This window comes from Hyperolius riggenbachi, chromosome 10, assembly GCF_040937935.1.
Source record: "Hyperolius riggenbachi isolate aHypRig1 chromosome 10, aHypRig1.pri, whole genome shotgun sequence".
NCBI lineage: Eukaryota > Metazoa > Chordata > Amphibia > Anura > Hyperoliidae > Hyperolius > Hyperolius riggenbachi.
In genome coordinates, this window is record NC_090655.1 from 224,162,695 (window position 1) to 224,176,721 (window position 14,027).

At 48.5% G+C, this 14,027-nt stretch overlaps 2 protein-coding genes across 3 annotated transcripts in view; one reads left to right on the forward strand and one right to left on the reverse strand.

Moving 5' to 3' along the window:
• LOC137534627 (oocyte zinc finger protein XlCOF8.4-like) overlaps positions 1–14,027 on the reverse strand; it is a 174,229-nt gene that overhangs the window by 23,014 nt on the left and 137,188 nt on the right. The window contains exon 1 of one of the 2 annotated variants that reach the window (XM_068256222.1): positions 2,533–2,609. The exons of the other annotated variant lie outside the window; for it this stretch is intronic. The gene's annotated coding sequence lies outside the window, so the exon portion shown is untranslated. Of the gene's footprint in view, positions 1–2,532; positions 2,610–14,027 lie in introns of those variants that run through there. 2 annotated transcript variants of the gene reach the window in all.
• LOC137534626 (NACHT, LRR and PYD domains-containing protein 3-like) overlaps positions 1–14,027 on the forward strand; it is a 107,118-nt gene that overhangs the window by 629 nt on the left and 92,462 nt on the right. The window lies entirely within an intron of this gene.

The following is a 14,027-nucleotide window of genomic DNA, read 5'->3' on the forward strand; positions in this document are numbered from 1 at the left end:
TCTGTTCCCCCACCGCAGGTTATTTTAGTTTTTGCTGACTAAAAGTCAGCAGGCCACTGCGCCTGCGCAGCCCTTGCCATGCGTATCCTTCACGTTCCCCTTCTATTGCGGAGGAAAATGTGAAGGATACATGTGGGCACGGCAAAAAGTTGGCAAAAACTAAACTAACCTGCAGCGGGGTAATTGAGGACCGTCTGCAGGCGGCTGGTGGGAGAAGGTCAGAGAATCTCATTTTAGTTCAAACGGTTTAGGTACTTATAAAGTGTACCTGAGATCTCAGAATAGGAAGATTTTATACTCACCCGGGGCTTCCTCCAGCCCCATAACACTTGCTGTCCTCCTGGGTGCCTCTGTTCAACTGCAATCAGCCCTGGTAACTGGCTCAGTCGCGGCAAATCGAGGTCTTCTGCGCATGCGCAGCCCCTCCGTGCATGCGCAGAAGAGCCGACTGATGCGACTGAGCCAGATTCCCGGGGCTTCCTCCAGCCCCATAACACTCGCTGTCCTCCTGGGTGCCTCCTTTCAGCTGCAATCAGCCCCGTTAACTGGCTCAGTCGTGGCAAGTCGGGGTCGTCTGTGCATGCGCAGCCCCTCCGTGCATGCGCATAAGAGCCGACTGATGCGACTGAGCCAGATTACCGGGGCTGATTGCGGCCAAATGGAGGCACTTGGGAGGATGTTGAGGGACGATTTGGTGCTCATGGGACTGGAGGAAGCCCCAGGTGAGTATAAAATCTTCTTCTGAGATCTCAGGTACATGTACCAATTAGTGATACAATTCTGTGGCTGATCGATCATTTCCACAGTAATCAGTCAGAAACGATTGGTCATGCCCATTAATGGCCAAATTCCTGCTAGCCAATTACATTGGGATCAATCCGAAAAACGGGTCGATTCTATTAATCTGATCGACTTGGCTACCAGTAATTCGGTCGATTATGGGCACAACCGATTCTTTCCGATTGATTATCATTGGAAATGATTGATCAGCTGTGGAATTGTATAATTAATGGGCACTTTTAAAGTGTGCCTGTAGGGAAAAAAGTGCCCCTGGGGTTATTTACCTCATAAAGGGAAGCCTCTGGATCCTAATGAGGCTTCCCCTGTCCTCGGCAGGGGTGTTCCAAAGCTAGGACCTCCCCCCAAGATCTCCTTGTTGCCTGCTTATTGGCACGTGTGCATGCGCACCAGCAGTTTCCCGCTCGGCTCACGCAGTAGAGCAGACCCGATCAGGCTTGGTTATTTTCGCCAGAGCCCAAGTGGGAAGCTGCTACTGCTCCTGCGCACAATGGCAACGTGGATTGTTTTTGTTTTCTTTTGTCCGGAGGTCCCAGCGCAGGATCAGGCTGCCCGAGGAGGATGGAGGAAGCCTTAGGATTCAGAGGCCTTCTCTTCCAGAGGCAAGTACCACCCATGGGCACTTTTTTTTTACAGGTGTTCTTTAAACTATTTAAAGGGATCCTAAAGGCAAGGGAAAAAAATGTTTCACTTACCTGGGACTTCTACCTACCCCCTGCAGCCGTCCTGTGCCTTCGCCGGTCCTCAACGATCCTCCATTCCTTCCTAGGGGTTAGTTTCGTTTTTGCCTACTCAGGGTCGGCGGGCCACTGCGCCTGCACAGCTATGTCCACGCGTATCCTTCTTCACATTCCCATCCACAATGGCGTCCTGCGCAGGATGCTATAGCAGACGGGAATGCTTGGACAGAGCTGTGCAGGCGCAGTGGCCCACCGACTCTGAATTGGCAAACATGAAACTGACCCACGGTGGGAAACTCGAGCATCAGTGAGTGGCTGGGCGGGCACAGGACAGCTTCAGGGGGCTAGTAGAAGCCCCAGGGATCCTTGCCTTTAGGATCCCTTTAACATTTGTTTCTATTTCTGTAAATATTCAACTTTCTTGTGCTATGTTTGAAAAAAGGTCGTAACAAACCCCTCCCACTTTTAGGCCACACCTCCAGGCCACACCCTAAAGCCGGTATTTTTTCAGTCAAAAGGTGGCAACCCTAGATCATGGGAATAACGTTTAGAGTCAATCAAACACATTTTTTGGTAGAAAAATACATATTTACATAGAAAGAGGGACAAATGAGGAAGAAAGAGGGACAGAGGGACAAGGCTTCCAAAGAGGGACTGTCCCTCCGAAAGAGGGACAGTTGGGAGCCATGCAAAGGTTTTAGAGTCCATTAGACCAAAAGGTTATTCTGTGAATAATTAAACTTATCTAATAAACCATAATAAAAGTAATAGAACCATTGGCAGCTAAATACTTCATTCTCAGAAATAGAATGGCTGCAGAAAAGCCAATAAGCTTATAAAGAAGTTATTTATATCATGTATTACCTTACAGATATTTACATATGGAGGTAATGGCAATAGTGATAATAGTGAGCAGTCTGCAGCTGCTGTAAATGCAGATCAGCTCCGTAGAAGGTACAGGAAGAAAAGTGACAACTATGAAACAAAATTATATATATATACATTATGCTGTAAAAATAAATATACAATTTATGCGTGTTCTGCATTATATTACCTCCTCAGTTGCCAGTTACAGCAATGTCTCTTCTCTACTTCCTGCCACTCCACCCCTGACCCGGAAACTGATGTGACGTGCTTTCCAGCTATTCAGCTTTCTGTTTATGCGTTCCACCAGCTGTCACTTCCGGGTTCTGCGTTTCACGTGCTGTTTACTCTGACATCTGTTCGTTGAGGGGGAGGACTGCACAGAGCTCTAGACTGCTAATCATCAGCATTACTGTCTGATAGTACCGTAGTCATTGGGTTATGCAGGGATGATGCCTTAACATGCTTAGTTTTAGATTCATCTGTGTTTTATTAGGTTGTTGGAGAAGATGATGCTAGACATAAATATATGTATGTGTTCCTATGGCTGATGAAAAGTAATGACATTGTTCCTATTTCAGGAAGGTAGGCAGGGGAAACAAAGAGCGCCTTACAAACATACTTCATAGTTCACACTGCATGCTTGCTTGCTGTAACATTTTATGAACTCCATTGTCACACTTTCTGAGCTTAAAAAGTGTAACTGAAGTCAAAATGTGAAGAAAAGTTAGATGCTTAACTTAGTAGAGGGAAACGTCTGGATAGTCCTTCCTTGTACTCAACCCTTTAAGGCTAAAGGGCTCTTTCACAGTGCGACGTTAAAGTCGCACGTTAAAAAATGTTTTAACGTGGACTAACGCACAGCAATACTACGTCTGTGCAACATTCACAGTGCAGATGTTGCGTTTGTGTGTAGCATGTAGCATTATTAGAAAGTGCTGCATGCTGTGCGTTATACATGTTATTAACTGCGTTGGACTGTTTGCACATGCTCAGCAATGACTTGGAAGCATACTTTTCATTGCCTCTATGGTTACTGTATGCGACGATAACGGCATAGAGTTGCGTTGAGACATTTTTGTGACGTTGCGTTGTTAGTTTGCGTTGCAACTTTAACATCGCATGAAAACGCAACATCCCAGTGTGAAAGTAGCCTAAAGGATTCCCAGAGGCAACTGTAAATAAAAAATGGACGCTATATATGTGTGTGGGGAGGTGTACAGATTCTTGGCGCACCTCTCGTGTGCTAGCCTCTAGCCCTGTTTAGTGGTAAAAGGACCCGCTTTTCCTGTAAGTCGGCCAGGTTGACGCCCTCTGACCTGGACATACTACGCTGCACATATGTATGGCCAGCCAGCAGCCTTGTAACCACGCTCCTCGTGCGTGAGAAGACTAGAGTGCTTGATTAGCACGGTTGGCTGCTGAGCAGACATACTGTGCATGCAAATATTACACATCGGGACGGGTATTGTTGAGAGCCACGAGGATTCGGTTTTATTCAGTGGGTGGAGCAATTCTGTCTTTTTCCTCCTGGTCAAGTTCATCTGCATTGTGGATTACAAGGTTAATGAGGCTCTGTAGTTAGTGGGGACACTTTTTTATTTTTAGGTACCTGCAGATTAGCTCGGTGTCCTGAACTGATCTGCTTATTCGATGTCAGCTGCTATTAGCGGGACGGAGAGAACTTCATCAGACTAGACCAGCCTTTCTCAACCTTTCTACTCTGGAGGAACCCTGAAAATAACTTTTTGATCTCAAGGAACCCCTGCAAACAATTTTTTGATCTCGAGCAACCCCTGCATTTGTTTTGCAGGAGGCATGGTCTTAACCTCCTTGCCGGTTATCCCGAACACAGTTCGGGGTAACCTGCGCAGGAGGATTTCTCAGGCCCCGCTGGGCCGATTTGCATAATTTTTTTTTTGTTACAAGCAGCTAGCACTTTGCTAGCTGCTTGTAACTTGCGATCGCCGCCGCTCGCCGCCGATTCGCCGCTACCCGCCGCGCCGAGCCGCCCCCCCCCCCCCCCCCGCCCCAGACCCCTGCGCAGCCTGGCCAATCAGTGCCAGGCAGCGCTAAGGGGCGGATCGGGGTTCCCTCTGATGTCACGACGTCCATGACGTCGGTGACGTCATCCCGCCCGGTCGCCATGGCGACCGGGGAAGCCCTGCAAGAAATCCCGTTCTCAACGGGATTTCTTGCATACTCTCGCTACATGATTTAAAAAAAAAAAAAAAAAGTGCGGCGCTGCCTCCTTGCCGGATTTTTTAGACCGGCAAGGAGGTTAAAAATCTGTGTGGCTGTTTATTTCACTACCCCCTATTACACTGCCACTCATTATACTGTCTCCTGCCCCCCTAAATTTAGTGCTTCTTGTTACAGTACCATCTATTATAGTGTGCTCTATTATACTTCCCCCATGATGGGAAAAATGCCAAGGAACCCCTGCAGAGTACTCGAGGAACCCTGGTTGAGAAAGCCTGGACTAGACTCTTCTTTCCGATGCCTAACACTAATCTCTCCTCTGCCTAACACTGACACAAACCTCCTCCTGTCTTCTGCCTAACACTAACCTCGCCTCTCCAATACCTAACACTAACCTCCCCTCTCCTCTGCCTAACGCTATCATCCACCTGTCTTTTGCCTAACACTAACCTTGCCTCTCCAATGCCTAACACTAACCTCCCCTCTCCTCTGCCTAACACTAACCTCCACCTGTCTTCTGCCTAACACTAAGTTCGCCTCTCCAATACCTAACACTAACCTCCCCTCTCCTCTGCTTACCACATGCCCCCCCCCCCCTTCACCTCTGCATGACACTAACCTCTCCTCTCCAATGCCTAACACTGACCCTCCCCCTCTAATCTGCATGACATTAACCTCCACTCTCCTCTGCTTACCACATGTCCCCCCCCCCCCTCACCTAAAAATAGCATCCCCTCTCCACTGCCTAACTCCAACCTCCCCTCTCTCCTGCCTAACGCTATCCTCTCCTCTGCCTTACTCTAACCCCCCCCCCCCTCTCTCCTCTTCCTGACACTAACCTCCACCTGTCCTCTGCCTAACACTAACCTCTCCTTTCCAATGCCTAATACTAACCACCCCTCTCCTTTGCCTAACACTAGCCTCCTCTGCCTAACACTAGCCTCTTCTCTCCAATATCTAACACTAACTTCTCCCCTGCCTACCCCTTCTGCTCCCCAATGCCTAACACTAATCTCCCCTCTCCTCTACCTAACACTAGCCTCCTATGCTTTCAACTACCCTCTCTTCACCAATGCCTAGCACGAACCTCTCCTCTGCCTAACACTAACCTCTCCTCACCAATGCCTAGCATGAACCTCTCCTCTTATCTGCCTAACACTAACCTCCCCTCTCCTGTTCCTAACACTAACCCTCCCCTCTCCTGTGCCTAACACTAACCCTCCCCTCTCCTCTGCCTGACACTAACCTCCTGTCTCCTCTGCCTAACACTAATCTCACTCTCCACTCTGCCTAACACTAACCTCCCCTCTCCTCTGCCTAACACTAACCTTCTGTCTCCTCTGCCTAACACTAATCTCACTCTCCACTCTGCCTAACACTAACCTCCCCTCTCCTCTGCCTAACAATAACCTCTCCTCTCCTCTGCCTAACACTAACCTCCCCCTCTCCTCTGCCTAAATCTAACCTCCCCTCTGCCTAACATGGCCTCTCCTCTGCCTAACACTGGCCTCCTGCTCTCCAATGCCTAACACTAACCTCATCTCTCCTCTGCCTGATACTATCTTCTTTCTCCAACACTAACCTCCCCCTCTCCTCTGCTTAACACTAACCTCTCTTTTGCCTGACACGAACCTCACCCTCCCCCCCCACCTAACACTACCCTCCCCTCTCCTCTGCCTGAGGCTCACCTCTTATGTCCGTCTCTGCTTCCTGCAGTAAGATCCGGTCAACTGGAGAGTGGAAGTAGGATGCCCGACTGCATGTGCGAATAAGCCCCGCCCACCAGCTGCCTCAGTTGAAATGCTGACCATTAAAAAAAAAATCCTTTCCAGACATGTTTCATCTCATGCATGAGCTGGCCTCAAAGACAGCACTGAGGCATTCATAGCAGAAGAAGAGCAAACACTGAACTCCAGTTCCATAAAGGCTGGACTCTAACACCTTAGACAGGACCTGAGATGTTGGCTGTGCAGAGAGGCCTCAGAGACAGATCATTACAATGTGGCATGTTGTAAGAGGCACTCAGGAACACTATACTCTAAGTGGCACTAGCACAGATTATGGGCTAAACCTTCCCAAATGCTGAGGGAAAATTCAGCAGAAGGTGTCAGGAATATATTGAGGTGCTGATGATATTAGGAAATACAGGAACATATCTCTGTCATTTTCTGTCTGCTATATCTCACATGTGTATTCTGCTTTGAAGGGATGGTTATCTGGCTGTACTACATTTGCAGTGAATTTCTCTGGAAGCAGGGGGCTGGGACATTAGCATACAGTTCCTCTGGACAGCCAGAAAACAGGTAATTAGGAAACACTTAATCAGACAGTTGCTTTGAAGCAGATCACACAGGACATCCTGCTGCAATGTGAAAGCCTTAATCAATTGTCACCTGTAACCTGGGGAGATTGGAGGTTAACAAAGTCTTTTGTTGTATAGGACACTGTTTACATGTGGATGTCAGATCTCTGGGAAATCAAATTATGTCTGAGGATGTTATTAAATCTAGCTTCCCCCCGTCCACACAGGCTTACAGCCTCCAGGCGTATTTCATAGTATAAAACCGCAGCTAGGATAGCCACAACTTGTAGTTCTTGGAGGTAGCTCACACGGCTAGAACTAACCTGGTTCCTGACCAGAAGTGCGTACCGCCCGCAACAACACCAGATCGATACGCTGGTACGTTTATTTCCCGTTTATTTTGGTAAGCAAAATCGCTTTGTGTGTTATCTTTGTACATTTTATCTTGTAACTATTTTTACTTTGTTTTTTTGTAATCTTTTTGTATATATTCAGTTCTGCACTGTTCTATGTTTTTCTAGAATATTAAATTATTATTTAATAAGTTTGACTTCTGCCGTACTAAATTAACACTCATAGCCTAGAAGAGACTGAAGTGTAACCGTGTATAAGTTCATGCCTAATTGTACGCTTGAGCAACACTACCGTATGAAATTGTAATTGCATTGTGTGTGGGGGCGTTTGTCATACGTTGGCCTAAGCGCGCAGCTGACCCAACGTACGAACAACGCCAGTGCGAGTAGCTAACAGTATCGTTCGGAACGACTGTTAGTGGGTCTTTGCTTCACGACAGTGTAAGATTGCAACTGTGTGTGTGTGTGGGTGCGTGGCGTTCCCGTATTTGGCCTAAGCGCAAAGCTGACCCAAATACGAAAACGCGGAGTGCGTGCTGAGGACTCGACAGCAGAGTGGAAGTGTCTAGCAACGCTAGTGGTGGCAGTGAGAGGTGTTTTGAGGGGTTCCAGCCTTGTTTGTAGCTTAAATAAGGCTGTTCCCCGCTTAATCTGGTCAAACCCGCAGTCGGGAACCGTATACGCAGGCGTGCCGCGGGCCGGTTCTTGACATAATTGGCTGGCAGCGGTGGCATCGTTTAGTACATTAGTACGCAGTTTAGCTCGCTATTCTGAGTACTAAAGGCTGGAAGCTTGCTAGAAGCAACTAGCCTACAGAAGTCTACTCAGTGCAGAATCTATATACGTTTTTTTTTTTGTTCAAAGATACACACTTGGTGTTTTGCTTTCCCTTCCCCCCTTTTTTCTTTTTATTTTTTGCAACACGATGGCTCAGAAAGCATCCAGCTATGCAAGGCAAAACAAAGAGATACTACTCAACCTGTGTGAGCACAAAGGCATCGAGACGGTGAGCGGCCAGACTAAGGAGCAGTTAGTTCGTGCGCTCGAGGAGTATGATGAGGCAGAGCGAGCCCGTGCTTCAACGTCAGCGGATGCAGCTCACGACACGCCAGAGGAGGAATCGCTCCCGCCACAGAATGCGAGTGGAGACGATGTCCTGGATGATCCACCGAACACGGAGATGCCATCTCTGGAAGCTGATCTACAGCTACTGAACTCGGCTGATCCTGAACTGCGCCTAAAGCTAATCCTACTGCACCGACAGGCAGAGGAGGGGAGAGCTGAACGGCGACGCCAGGCCGAGAGTGAAAGACGCCGGGCGGAGGAGGGAAGAGCTGAACGGCAACACCAGCTGGAGCTGGCTAAACTTCAGCAGCAGAACCGGTCTGCTGGACCCGCAGAACGCGAAGGTGAGCGAGTCCACAGAATCCCCCTGGATAAGTTCCCCGCTATGGACAAGGACTCTGACATAGACACTTTCGTACAGGGGTTTGAAAGGACTTGTCGGCAGTATGGGGTGCCCCGTGAGCAGTGGGCAAGATACCTCACACCAGGGCTGAGAGGCAAGGCCCTGGAGGCGTTTGTGAGTCTCCCCCAGGAGGAAGAAACAGACTTTGAGGCGATTAAGAAAGCCATTATTGCGCGATACCACCTCACGCCAGAGGTGTATCGCAAACGTTTCAGGACAGTGCAGCGAGGTCCTAATGACAGCTACCTGGATCATGCTTGCAACCTGCGCACTGCCTTCCAGCAGTGGGTAAAAGGACTGTCAGTGGAAACTTTAGATGCCCTGCAGGAACTGATGATAAAAGACCAGTTCCTCCACACCTGTCCTGTTGAGGTCCGGCTGTTTGTGCTGGATCGAGAACCAAAGACAGTGGATGAGGCTGCGGAAATGGCCGATTCCTACACTGCCCATAGAGCACCTGAGTCCCGGAGGACTACTACGCCCAGCTGGAGAGGAGAACAGATTGCTAAACCTGTTTCACCCAGCACCCAGAGGAGGCAAGCACCGCTGTCTCCTGGATTCAAGCAACATGACACTCGTAAATGCTTTGTATGTGACAGGGTGGGTCATATCAGCATGACTTGCCCAGAGAGGAAGAGGGAGGCCCCAAAATCCAGTGAGGCCTCAAACCCCAGTGAAGTCCCAACGGCTTTGTGTGCTACCAGGAATGCCACTGGCTATGCAGAGAATCTGCAGCTTGTCACGGTTGGGGGTACAGTTGCCACTGGGCTGAGAGACACTGGAGCAGAAGTGACTCTCATACATCCCCAGCTTGTGAACCCAGAGCAGTACATACCTGGGAAAATGATTGCTGTCAGAGGAATTGGGGGTGTCACCCCAGCCATACCCACCGCCTTGGTCCACCTGGATTGGGGGGCCGGCAGTGGACTGAAAGAAGTTGGGGTAACTGACAAAATCCCCACCAACGTTTTGCTGGGTACTGACCTGGGACGGTTAGTAGCCCGGTATGAGCCTAATCCAACCCCCGTGGAGCCTGCATCCCCAGCAGAAGTTCAGGACTCTTGCAAGGTACTGTCTGATAATGCTGTGCAAATGGGGAGTGCTGGTGAGGCCCCAGGGGCTATGGACTGTGTGCTAGGAGCCAGCCCTAGTGAGTCTCCAGTGCCTAGGCCTGGAGTGGGACATGTTGATATGGAGAATGCAGAAACTGATGATGTCATTCATGACACACGGACTATCGAGGTGATCGATGCAGGAACTGTTGAGGCTACTTGTAAAGTGCTGAGTAGCAATGTGTGTAATGATACAGATAATGTGGATGTTTTATGTGATGTTCTAAATGTCAATATGTATAAGACGGATAATGTTGATATCATATGTGTTGTGCTACATAATGATGCTTGTCCTGTGGACACTCCGTCGGCTGCAGGAGTAACCAGCAATGGTCGCTGGGCTGCAGCAGATGGATTGCCCACTGAAGGGGCAGACGGCACCAGGCCGGGTCTTCACCCTTCCGATGTTTTTAAGACCAAAGGTGATGTGGTTTATGATACGTCTAATGTGGACGCTCCCTCCGCTGCAGTGGTAACCCGCAGCGCTAGTGGGTCTACAGCACAGGGACTGTCCACCGAAGTGGCAAATGTTGCTGGGTCAGCCACATCCAATCCGGAACCTGGCCCTGAGGGCCCAGGAGCCTCTCCGTCTGCAGCCTTCCTGGAATGTGTGACAGGCAGCACTGAGCTCTCTGGGGCTGTTCGATTTGACAGCAGCCTGGAAGAGCTCAGGGGGCTAGCCAGCAGGTCACCAGCTGGGAGGGGCGGGCTGAGAGGGTCCTGAGGAGTTATTCCCTCTGAGCTGTCCGAAGTGGAGGAGGCAGACCGGCAGATAATCGTTCCCCAAAGGGACCGAGAGATAGCTCCTGCCACTATAGAGGAAGTGCGTGTAGCGACGGTTGGAACCCTTCCCCAGCTGCAGCACTGTCTCTATGGTCGCAAATTCACGGTTGTCACTGACTCGCATTCCCCTGGTTGGTTACGTCAGGTTGCCAAGGGCAACGACACATTGCAGCAACCTGACCAACTTTTCCATTCCTGTAGCTTGGAGCTAAGGAGTTACCCCCCCAGGCCCGGCCGTCAGTGTCGGCTTTGGCAGGACGATTCGTTAGAATCATCTGCCGGCGCCGTCTGGAAGAGGGGGCGTGTCAGGAATATATTGAGGTGCTGATGATATTAGGAAATACAGGAACATATCTCTGTCATTTTCTGTCTGCTATATCTCACATGTGTATTCTGCTTTGAAGGGATGGTTATCTGGCTGTACTACATTTGCAGTGAATTTCTCTGGAAGCAGGGGGCTGGGACATTAGCATACAGTTCCTCTGGACAGCCAGAAAACAGGTAATTAGGAAACACTTAATCAGACAGTTGCTTTGAAGCAGATCACACAGGACATCCTGCTGCAATGTGAAAGCCTTAATCAATTGTCACCTGTAACCTGGGGAGATTGGAGGTTAACAAAGTCTTTTGTTGTATAGGACACTGTTCACATGTGGATGTCAGATCTCTGGGAAATCAAATTATGTCTGAGGATGTTATTAAATCTAGCTTCCCCCCGTCCACACAGGCTTACAGCCTCCAGGCGTATTTCATAGTATAAAACCGCAGCTAGGATAGCCACAACTTGTAGTTCTTGGAGGTAGCTCACACGGCTAGAACTAACCTGGTTCCTGACCAGAAGTGCGTACCGCCCGCAACAACACCAGATCGATACGCTGGTACGTTTATTTCCCGTTTATTTTGGTAAGCAAAATCGCTTTGTGTGTTATCTTTGTACATTTTATCTTGTAACTATTTTTACTTTGTTTTTTTGTAATCTTTTTGTATATATTCAGTTCTGCACTGTTCTATGTTTTTCTAGAATATTAAATTATTATTTAATAAGTTTGACTTCTGCCGTACTAAACTAACACTCATAGCCTAGAAGAGACTGAAGTGTAACCGTGTATAAGTTCATGCCTAATTGTACGCTTGAGCAACACTACCGTATGAAATTGTAATTGCATTGTGTGTGGGGGCGTTTGTCATACGTTGGCCTAAGCGCGCAGCTGACCCAACGTACGAACAACGCCAGTGCGAGTAGCTAACAGTATCGTTCGGAACGACTGTTAGTGGGTCTTTGCTTCACGACAGTGTAAGATTGCAACTGTGTGTGTGTGTGGGTGCGTGGCGTTCCCGTATTTGGCCTAAGCGCAAAGCTGACCCAAATACGAAAACGCGGAGTGCGCGCTGAGGACTCGACAGCAGAGTGGAAGTGTCTAGCAACGCTAGTGGTGGCAGTGAGAGGTGTTTTGAGGGGTTCCAGCCTTGTTTGTAGCTTAAATAAGGCTGTTCCCCGCTTAATCTGGTCAAACCCGCAGTCGGGAACCGTATACGCAGGCGTGCCGCGGGCCGGTTCTTGACAGAAGGCTGTGGAGAATACCATGGATAAGTTGTTGGGGGATTTCTGTATCCAGATGGACTAACAGATGCGGGCCCTTCAGCTGGACATTGTGGTTGTAGACAAGGACCAGAAGACAGCAGTGGTTATAGAGCGGACATGGGACATGTTTACAACAACTTTGTACAATACTGAGCTGTGTCCGGTTTCAGCAATTCAATTCTAACCTATTGTTAACTGGTTAAAATTAATTCGCACATGGATTATAATGTGAACATTTCTTTATGGTACAAACAATACATACTGTGAGCCCAGTTTTTATAGATTAGTAGTAGAGTATAAAGTAGAGACATTGGCCTCAATTCAGTAAGCTTATCTCCTGTCTTTAATAACGTTTCTAGAGCGGTCACCATGGTGATGAGGCATGTAGTATTCAGGAAACATATTACCTCAGGCAAACCTAAAGTTAACTCTTCTGTCTTTAAGTTAACTCTTCAATCCTTAAAGAGAACCCGAGGTGGGTTTGAAGAATATTATCTGCATACAGAGGCTGGATCTGCCTATACAGCCCAGCCTGTGTTGCTATGCCAAACCCCCCTAAGGTCCCCCTGCACTCTGCAATCCCTCATAAATCACAGCCATGCTGCTGACAAACAGCTTGTCAGAGCTGGCTGTGTTTATCTCTATAGTGTCAGTCTGCTGCTCTCCCCGCCTCCTGCAGAACTCCAGTCCCCGCCTGCATCCCTTCCCTCCCTGCTGATTGAAGGGAAGGGACGGGGGCAGGGACCGGAGCTATGCAGGAGGTGGGGGAGCAGCTGAGACTGACACTACAGATGTAAACACAGCCTCACAGCACGGCTGTGATTTATGAGGGATTGCAGAATGCAGGGGGACCTTAGTGGGGTTTGGGATAGCAACAGAGGCTGGGCTGTATAGGCAAATCCAGCCTCTGTATGCAGATAACATTCTTTAAACACACCTCGGGTTCTCTTTAAAATAACTCCACAGTTAAAGAACGGCTGTTTATTAACTGCGTGTGAAAATAACTACAGAGGAGGTAAATTAACTACAGAGGAGGTAAATTAACTACAGAGGAGGTAACGTAAGGAATGGAGAGATAAGATAACTCACTGTGTGGAGGTAAGTTTTCTCTTGCCTTATTATCTCCAGCATGATCTTAGTGAATTGAGGCCATAGACCTCTTTTTTTGACAGTTGAGGCCTTTTTCATGCCAGCTCTGGAAAACTATCCATTACCTTCAGCTAAGCATGACTTGTTCCATCACTGCACACTTCTTTAGGGACACCATACTAAGCTCTCACTTCCTTTGAAACAGCCGCAGTTCTTCATGGCATGGATTCCACAAGATGTTGGAAACCATTGTTTGAGATTCTAGTATATGTTGGCATGATTGCATCACACAATGGGGTTGATCCAGATAACAAGAGTTATATTACAGTGCACAAACAGTGCATGGCAATATTACTCTTACTAATGCCAGTAAGTACCGTGAGTTATACTATTAAGGCGACTCGCGGTGCTGGAGTAGCGTAGCCGTTACTACGGTAACGCGTGTAATTAACAAGCCTTACCGTTAGTTGTCATACGCCCCCTGGTGGCCGGACCGCACAATGCCTTCCAATCGGTTTAAGCACACAGACCATGCAATCTGTGGTCGCAATCGGTGCACAGAAACTTTCTGGGAAAAACACATGAAGTTTCTTTGTTTCCAGAGCAAAGTTCAAACAAAAATGGCTGCTACTATGTTCTCCGAGCAGCAGCATGCTCCCATAAAGATGGAATTTGGAGGACTAAGGGAGAAGTCCCTGGCAAGTTCTTTTGAATGACCCACATTTTTGGGTGGGGTCTCAGGTTTAGCCCTGGGGCTGGACAGGGTGCGGTTAACCTCCTGGGTGGGTTTCTTG